A 9375-nucleotide genomic window follows, 5' to 3' on the forward strand; every position below is an offset into this window, starting at 1 on the left:
ATACATCGTGGATGATGCAACTATTGACAGTTTGGAGCTTTTCCACGAAATAGCTCCCCCAGTGAGAGTGAAGACGTATCCCGACATGGATTTTCTATCATCTCTGTCCCCCGCAAAATCTGCATCTGAATACCCTTTTATCTCTAGGGAATCACTTCTCCTGTATATTAGCATGTAGTCCTTCGTGCCTTGCGCATAACGCAATGCTTTCTTTACCACCTTCTAGTGCTCCATGCCCGGATTCTCTTGATATCTACCGAGTACCCCGGTGATAAAAGCTAAGTCAGGGCGAGTGCACACTTGTGCATACTGTAAGCTGCCAACTACCGAAGCATATGGTACTGCTTTCATTTGATCGATCTCGTACTGGTTCTTGGGACATTGGAATTTTCCAAAACTATCGCCCTTGACTATAGGAGCAGGTGTGGCTTTACTCGCATGCATATTATACTTTTTAAGAACATTTTCTAAATATGCTTTCTGCGATAGTCCTAAGACTCCATTGTTCCTATCTCGGTGAATTTCTATGCCCAAAACATATGATGCTTCACCAAGATCTGTTATGTCAAAATTTGAGGATAAGTATTTCTTTGTTTCTTGTAGTAGACTAACATCACTACTAGCAAGCAGGATATCATCCACATACAAGATTAGGAAAATATATTTCCCATTTTTAAACTTTGCATAAATGCAATTATCCTCTTCTTTAAATCCAAAACTTTTAATCATTTGATTAAACTTTAGATACCACTGCCGAGAGGCTTGTCTTAATCCATAAATGGATTTCTTCAGGCGGCATCCCATATTTTCCTTGCCTTCCATGATAAAACCCTTAGGCTGTTTCATGTAGACATTTTCTTTTAAATCACCATTCTGAAATGCCGTCTTAACATCCATTTGATGTAACTCTGAATCAAAATGAGCAACTAATGCCATTATGATTATGAAGGAATCCTTACATGAGACTAGAGAAAATGTCTCATTGTAATCTATCCCTTCACTTTGTGTAAATCCTTTTGCCACGAGTCGTGCTTTATACTTTTCTATATTCCCTTTAGAGTCATACTTAATTTTGTAGACCCATTTATAGCCTACTGTTTTGGCTCCTTTAGGAATTTCCTCTAAGTCCCAAACATCTTTGGAACTCATCGATTTCATCTCGTCTTCCATTGCCTTCATCCACTTCGATGAATGAGGGCTTCTCATGGCTTCTTCATATGAGGTGGGATCTTTTTCCATATGAACCATTTCTGTGTTATAAACTTTAAAGTCAGTAGAAATAGCTGACTTTCTTGGTCTTGTAGACCTTCTAAGGGCCTCATTTTCTGGCACATTCTGTGCCTCAACTTCTGGCACTTCTTATAAAGTTTGTTGTTGCACCTCCCTTTCGTGCTCAACAACGGGTTCAGTCGGCTCCTGACGGACAGGTTCCGGGTCTACTCCCATAGTTTTCATGGGTGGAGTTGCAACTGGTAGTGAGAAAAATGGCTCCTGAATCATCAGATTAGGTGCATGCACCCTCTTCTCCTCAAGATCAATTTTCCGAGCTACCAAGCTCCCCCTCATCATTTCATCCTCAAAGAAGACTGCATGTCTCGTTTCTACAAACTTTGTATATCTGTCTGGGCAGTAGAAACGAAAACCTTTTGGTCTGTCTGGATAGCCAATGAAGTGGCAACTTACTGTTTTGGGATCTAACTTTGCAATATTTGGATTAAACATTTTGGCTTCAGCAGGGCACCCCCACACCCTGAAGTGTTGTAGGGAGGGCACCCTTCCTATCCATAGCTGCTACGGTGTTTTGGGCACCGACTTGCTTGGTAATCTATTGAGAATGTGAATGGCGGTTTTAAGCGCCTCCATCCATAATCCCAATGACAAGTTGGAATAACTCATCATGCTGCGCACCATATCCATAAGTGTACGGTTGCGCCTTTCAGCTACTCCATTTTGCTGAGGCTCGCCCGACATTGAATACTGGGGCACTATGCCAGTCTCCTGTAAGAACTTTGCAAAAGGTCCAGGGACTTGGCCATATGGAGTGTGCCGACCGTAGTACTCTCCCCCACGGTCGGACCTTACTATCTTTATTCTTTTATCATGCTGATTTTCAACTTCAGCTTTGAATATTTTAAATTTATCCAACGCTTCAGATCTTTCTTTGATTGGATAAATATAACCATAGCGAGAGTAATCATCTGTGAATGTTATGAACGAGTCATATCCACCCACACTTTTCACTGGAAATGGTCCACAAATGTCAGTGTGGATGATTTCTAGTGTGCTTGTGCTATGGATTGCACCTTTTTTGATTTGTTTTATATACTTTATTTTAATGCAATCTACGCATTATTCTAAGTCTGAGAATTCTAACGGAGGAAGAATTTCACTTTTGACTAATCTTTCTATTCTCCCCTTCGAAATATGGCCCAAGCGACAGTGCCATAATTTCGATGAGTCGAATGTTCTCTTTCTTTTCTTTTGTTCTTTATTCGATGCGGAAACATGTTCATTCACATTGCATACAGAATGCACTTTTTCACGAAGTGATTGTTGGGGAACGTAGTAATTTCAAAAAATTTCCTACGCACACGCAAGATCATGGTGATACACAGCAACGAGAGGGGAGAGTGTTGTCTACGTACCCTCGTAGACCGGAAGCGGAAGCGTTATAACAACGCGGTTGATGTAGTTGTACATCTTCACGGCCCGACCGATCAAGCACCGAAACTACGGCACCTCCGAGTTTTTGCACACGTTCAGTTCGATGACGATCCCCGAACTCCGATCCAGCAAAGTGTCGGGGATGAGTTCCGTCAGCACGACGGCGTGGTGACGATCTTGATGTTCTACCATCGCAGGGCTTCGCCTAAGCACCGCTACAATATTATCGAGGATTATGGTGGAGGGGGGCACCGCACACGGCTAAGAGATCAATGATCAATTGTTGTGTCTCTGGGGTGCCCCCTGCCCCCGTATATAAAGGAGTGGAGGAGGGGGCCGGCCAAGGAGGGTGGCGCGCCCAAGGGGGGGAGTCCAACTCCCACCGGGAGTAGGACTCCCCTTTTTCCTATTAGGAGTAGGAGAGGGAAGGAAGAGGAAGGAAAGGGGGGGCCGGCCCCCTCCCAATTCGGATTGGGCTTGGGGGGGGGGCGCCCCCTCCCTGCTCCTTTCCCCTCCTTTCCACTAAGGCCCAATAAGGCCCATATACCTCCCGGGGGGTTCCGATAACCTCCCGGTGATCCGGTATTGTCCCAATCTTACCCGGAACCTTTCCGGTGTCCAAATATAGTCGTCCAATATATTGATCTTTATGTCTCGACCATTTCGAGACTCCTCGTCAAGTCCATGATCACATCCGGGACTCCGAACAACCTTCGGTACATCAAAATATATAAACTCATAATGAAACTGTCATCGTAACGTTAAGCGTGCGGACCCTACGGGTTCGAGAACAATGTAGACATGACCGAGACACATCTCCGGTCAATAACCAATAGCGGAACCTAGATGCTCATATTGGCCCCTACATATTCTACGAAGATCTTTATCGGTCAGACCGCATAACAACATACGTTGTTCCCTTTGTCATCGGTATGTTACTTGCTCGAGATTCGATCGTCGGTATCTCAATACCTAGTTCAATCTCATTACTGGCAAGTCTCTTTACTCGTTCCGTAATACATCATCTTGCAAGTAACTTATTAGTTGCATTGCTTGCAAGGCTTAAGTGATGTGTATTACCGAGAGGGCCCAGAGATACCTCTCCGACAATCGGAGCGACAAATCCTAATCTCGAAATACGCCAACCCAACATGTACCTTTGGAGACACCTGTAGAGCACCTTTATAATCACCCAGTTACGTTGTGACGTTTGGTAGCACACAAAGTGTTCCTCCGGTAAACGGGAGTTGCATAATCTCATAGTCATAGGAACATGTATAAGTCATGAAGAAAGCAATAGCAACATACTAAACGATCGGGTGCTAAGCTAATGGAATGGGTCATGTCAATCACATCATTCTCCTAATGATGTGATCCCATTAATCAAATGACAACTCATGTCTATGGTTAGGAAACATAACCATCTTCGATTAACGAGCTAGTCAAGTAGAGGCATACTAGTGACACTTTGTTTGTCTATGTATTCACACAAGTATTACGTTTCCGGTTAATACAATTCTAGCATGAATAATAAACACTTATCATGATATAAGGAAATAAATAATAACTTTATTATTGCCTCTAGGGCATATTTCCTTTAGTGATAACAAATAAAGCTCATCGTGTAGTAAAGCATTACCCACATAAGCATTATTATACCATATGGCACACTTGCCATGTCCAAAATAACACTCATAATTTTCTTTGTCCAAACATGAAACGCTAAATAAGTTTCTATTACATGAAGGAACATAAAGAACATCTCTAATTAGAAGCTTGAATCCATCAGCTAACTCCAAGGAGATGTCGCCGAAAGCTTCAACTTCCGCTTGAATTCCATTGGCTACTTCAATGCCTCTTTCTCTTCTTAGCGTAGTCTGGGTCGAATGGAATCCCTGTAAACAATTTGCAACATGAATAGTTGCCCCTGAGTCAATCCACCAAGTAGATTTCGAAAACTGTGTGTACAAGGATTCATTAACTAAGGAAACAATGTTGTTACCTTGCTTTGCCATTAAGGACTTCAGCCAAACAGGGCAGTCTTTCTTGTAATGCCCGGTCTGCTTACAGTGGAGACAAGTGTCTTTGTCCACTGGGAAAGGCTGTTGCTGACGCTGATGCTGATAGGGAGCTTTTCCTTCTGGCTTTGAAGGAGAACTTTTGTTGTTTTGATTGTAGTTCTTTTTATTGTGATCCTTCACATAGTTGAGTGTACCATCATGTGAGGCTTTTAGTCTGTCCTCTTCTTGGACACACATCGCTATTGTCTTTTCAATGTCTCATGTTCCAGGTGACATATTGTAGTTCACAACAAAAGTTTCAAACTCCTTTGGCAGTGAAGCCATGACTAGGTGGACCAAGAGCTTTGGTTTGATCTCCAGATCCTCATCCATGGGCTTTAGCTTTGCTGCCATATTACTCATCCTGAGGATGTGTGCTCTCTTATTCCACCACCTGTGTAGTGTTCTGTCACCAGTTGTTTTAACACCTGGGTGGCATATATCTTTGAAGAGCTAGTGAACTGGCTCTTTATCTTTGTAAGCAACTCCCCTGCGGAAGTGCACTCTGCAATGGAGCCCACAATGGTGCTCTCAATTGTATTCTTTATAAAGGCCATGCATTTTTTGTTTGCATTGACCCACTTTTGGTTTTCTATGATGTAGGACATCTCCAAAGGGGCATAATCCCCCCTCTTTTTAGTCCACACAGCATCGTCATCAGTGGTCTCTCTTACTGCCTCTGTAGGTCTGACCGGCTGTGGTTCATCCAGAACCCAGTCCACATCAGCACAAATAAATGCCAGTTCATCTTGCTTTCCTCCACTTAGTGTGATTGTCACCTCTGAGTGTCGGAACATCTTTTAGGCAACTCATCAAGTGAAAGCCTCCTGAAATCACAATTTAAGTGACATCAATATAACAATCATATGCATTAAGCTAACATTGGTCAAACTAAACATATAATTGTCTATGCAATTAAATCTATATTACTGTTGAGCAAAAATTAGAAATAAATGCACCTTTAAATTTTCAGTAATAAAACATGATCATGTTATTAACAACGTTGGTCATAAAAATAACATAATCATATTCATTTTAATAATCACTTTAACATGCTCTTAAAAACTTATTTCTATCGAAACTTTTGTTAAAGAGCACTATTAATTATTTACGCAGCGGAAAAACATGAATAAAAATTCATGAACTTTTTACTATTATACAGAAACTTTTCTTTGACCGAATAAGAAATCATGAACTTTTTTTTAATTTTATTTATAAAATTCATGAACATTTCTTTTCTGAAAATTTTCTGTTTGCATTTTCAGAAACTTTTATACCTTTTTCTTTTCTATTTTCTAAACTGAATTTTCGTTGGAAAATTTGCATAGAAAAACTATTTTCAATCTGCCCACAACACTGGACAAACAAACTATTAAAATGCGAAAAAATGGGCAGCTCTAGCCGGCCTCGGCCTGTCGTGGAAGGCCCGCAGCGGCCCATGGCCTGCGCCTCTGCATGCTCGCCTGAGCCGGCCTGGTCCGCAGGCTCTGCCGGCCCAGCAGCCCAGCTGGCCTTCTCTCTTTCTGGCCCAGCGGCATGCAGCGGTTTAGGTTTTTGATCCGGGCCGTCGATCTGATCCGACGGTGGAATGCCATTCTCGCTCGAACAAAAACGAGACAGAGTCCCCAGACCCGAAACCTAGCGCCCCCATTCTGTTCTCTCTTCGATCTCTCTCTTACCCTCAGACGGCGTACACAAGGCAGTGCCCCGGCCGCCCAGTCCGGCCGCCGCCGGCGGCGACGGAAGCCATCGCGCCGCGCGCGCGTCCTCTTCCTTCCCCTTTCTCTTTCCCTTTTCCCCGCATTTCCTTTGACGGAGAAAGAGAGAGAGACGCGTGCAGCGCCGTCCTCGCTCTGGCCGTCCAGCCACCGCGCGAGAGCGCCGGCCGCCGGCGACGGCATCCACCACCACGCCGCGCGAGCCCGGCTACCGTCTCTTCCTTTATTTTTCAACTCTCCATCCACCACCTCCCCTGAGAGAAGAGAGAGGCAGGTGCCACCCGAGGACGACCTAGATGGACGGAGCGGCTGCGCCCCTGCCGACCCCTTCGCCGGTCGCGCGTTCCCCTTTGTGGTGAGCGCGCTGCCATCGAATGGATCGGTGGCGGTGCTCTTTGCCCCTTTCGGGGTAGGTTCTTCGTCCCTGTTGCCTCAGCTTGCCGATGCGCGACGGGCCTTGTGGCGGCGCACTTTGCCGGCGAAGGCCTGAGGCCCTTCTCCGGTGAAAACTTTGTTCTTTTGTTTGCTTTTCTCTGCCCTTCTAGGGTTCTTTGGGGAGGGATGATACTTTTGCTTTGAATTCTTTCTACCGAAAAGGTCTAACCCGATCTGGCTGATACAATTGATAGAGTGCTTTGGATCGAGTCGGTTAGATCTTCCGGTGAACCTACCTTCTGCTGGTGCAGATGAACTCGATCCAGCGCCGGCCATGGTGAAGTAGGGGCCGGTGATGGCGGAGAGATGGCGGCGGTGGTGTGCTTCCCGTGAGCACCACGCTAACCCTAGATCGGTAGGGATTGTAGGTGAGGATTGTGGCAGCGATTAACCTCATAAGTCGTGCCCCGGCCCCCACCTCTGTTTATATAGCGCGGGTCATAGGGGCCCACCAACCATGGTTTGGTTGGGCGCCCCCGATCAGGGCGCGAGTCAGGGGCCCGTTCGACCCGTTGGGTTCGAACGGGAGAGAGATCAACCTAACATGTAAGAATTGCCTCTAGTTCTATTTTGTCTCCTAGAATCGGCACTAGAATCTGCAGTTCTAGATTTAATTGCAACCAAGCAGCCTCGTTACCAAATTTCAATTCTTGTTCTTTGATTTTGAGCGTCATTCTTAGCAGCCAAACACGGTGACTATAATATATCAGGTTATGGAGTGAAGGATGCCAAGGACAACCTCACAAGCTAGCCACCAGTTCATGTTCAACTTGATCCTGATATTTTTTGGAATGCGGCAATGCCATGTGTATACATTTGCTTGCTGTTTGAGCTCTACACGTGATGATAAAAGATGAATTGGTGGGGAGGGCCAGCTATCACGATGGTGAAAGCAGCTATGCAACTGTTACCTACCGGGGGTTCAAGTAAACCTTCTAAAAATAAAGACCAGCAGAGCAGCTCGTCTGTTTTTTCAAAACTTTCATGGTGGCTTTATTGATCAGTAAAGATACCAACATTGTCGAATATCTATTTCTAAGTCCAGACTCATCTGCACCCGGTTCAAAAAAATTCTCAAAAAATTCAGACAAATTCAAAAAAGTTCAATTTTTTTGTATGGTAGATAATTTGGTGCGTGAGATACACTCCAAATTTCACATCATATGGACATCCAAGTAACTCTCACCAAAAAAGGCAAATTTAGCCAGAACAGTACACGAACAGTAAACTTTTTTACAAACCTCAAATTTGTCTTTTTTGCTGAGAGCTATCTATTAGGCCCGCACATATTTATGGAGCAGCACCACATACCTAGCTAGTTACATTTAGATGCCCCCGATCTGAACATATACAGAGGAGCTACACTAACGAATATATAGGAGAATATATGCTTATGCCTACAAAATGAAGCTTGTGGAGTGTGTTCTACATGTTACTCTACGTATTCCATGGTCACTTTATTCTCTCGTGCATGTCTCTCCTTTTTTATCCGATCCGATCATTGTCTCTACGGAGCAAGCAATATCGCACCCTTCTCAGTTTGGCATGTTCTCTCGAAGCCAAAAATGATCGTGCCGCATGAGAAGTTAATATAGTTTAGAAGTGAAAATAAAGGCGACACAATATGGGGATGCTGCTGCTGCTGCTGAATCATTTAAACATTGTTCAAACAGTAGTGATCAGTTTTTTTAGATCGTCCAGTAGTGATTAGTTGGCTCCATAAAAACAGTTTAATTTTTTATAAAACAAAACTCGTGACATACAAAGTGATTTGGTGAGACAGGGTTGGGCCGAAAGAGAGAAACGGAAGCGGTGTGGGTAACTAGTTAATTGACCATTTCTCTGTAGAAGGCCTGTGGGCTCAAGATGCCCCGGTCCAATTCGTGTAGTTTGCGTTGGTGGTCCGATTGATCCGAGTGCGAGACAAAACTCTATTTGATTGCAGTGATCATTCGCTGCAAGTTATTTTGAAATAATCCCTTAAAAAGTTATTTTGAAATAAAATGAAATATTTTCCACTTTTATTAAATAAAGGTGGAGGCTTAGACAAATGTCCGCATGATGCGGAGAACTAAAGACTAATATCGTGGTATTACATTATTCAAGTGATTGGCGTGATGAGTCCGAAATTGCATCACTTTTTACCTTTAGTTTTGTGTTGTAGTCATAGTATTTCCGGCATTTTACTGCATTCACACACCCTTTTGTCCTATTTCACCAGGATCTTGACCGAGGAGGGAATCTAGAGCATTAAAGAGAAAAAGAATGTTTAGGTGCTAAACATTGATAGCATTCAACATCCTCCTTGTATGTTTATGCTAATAATATTTCGATTTGAGTGAAGTGGAACACTCAACATTTTCCTTTAGGGAAGTAAAAGTTATTACTATTGGTGCGATAATGGGTTTGCGGACGTACTCTGGTGCCAAAAGCTATCTTCTTCGTTCCCTGACCACTTGATATGGGATTACCTAAGATCGCCTTTGTTACGTCCACGG

At 43.8% G+C, this 9375-nt stretch overlaps 1 long non-coding RNA gene across 1 annotated transcript; it reads right to left on the bottom strand.

Annotated features, from left to right (window-relative positions):
* Positions 1 to 4381: 4381 nt before the first annotated feature.
* On the bottom strand, positions 4382 to 9101 carry LOC125510452. The gene is made up of 3 exons (XR_007284625.1): positions 7114 to 9101; positions 4667 to 5551; positions 4382 to 4559 (listed from the first exon to the last, which is right to left on the bottom strand). It is a non-coding gene; the product is annotated as an uncharacterized LOC125510452 (long non-coding RNA).
* Positions 9102 to 9375: the final 274 nt, after the last annotated feature.

The sequence above is a fragment of the Triticum urartu genome, chromosome 5 (assembly GCF_003073215.2).
Source record: "Triticum urartu cultivar G1812 chromosome 5, Tu2.1, whole genome shotgun sequence".
Classification (NCBI taxonomy): domain Eukaryota; kingdom Viridiplantae; phylum Streptophyta; class Magnoliopsida; order Poales; family Poaceae; genus Triticum; species Triticum urartu.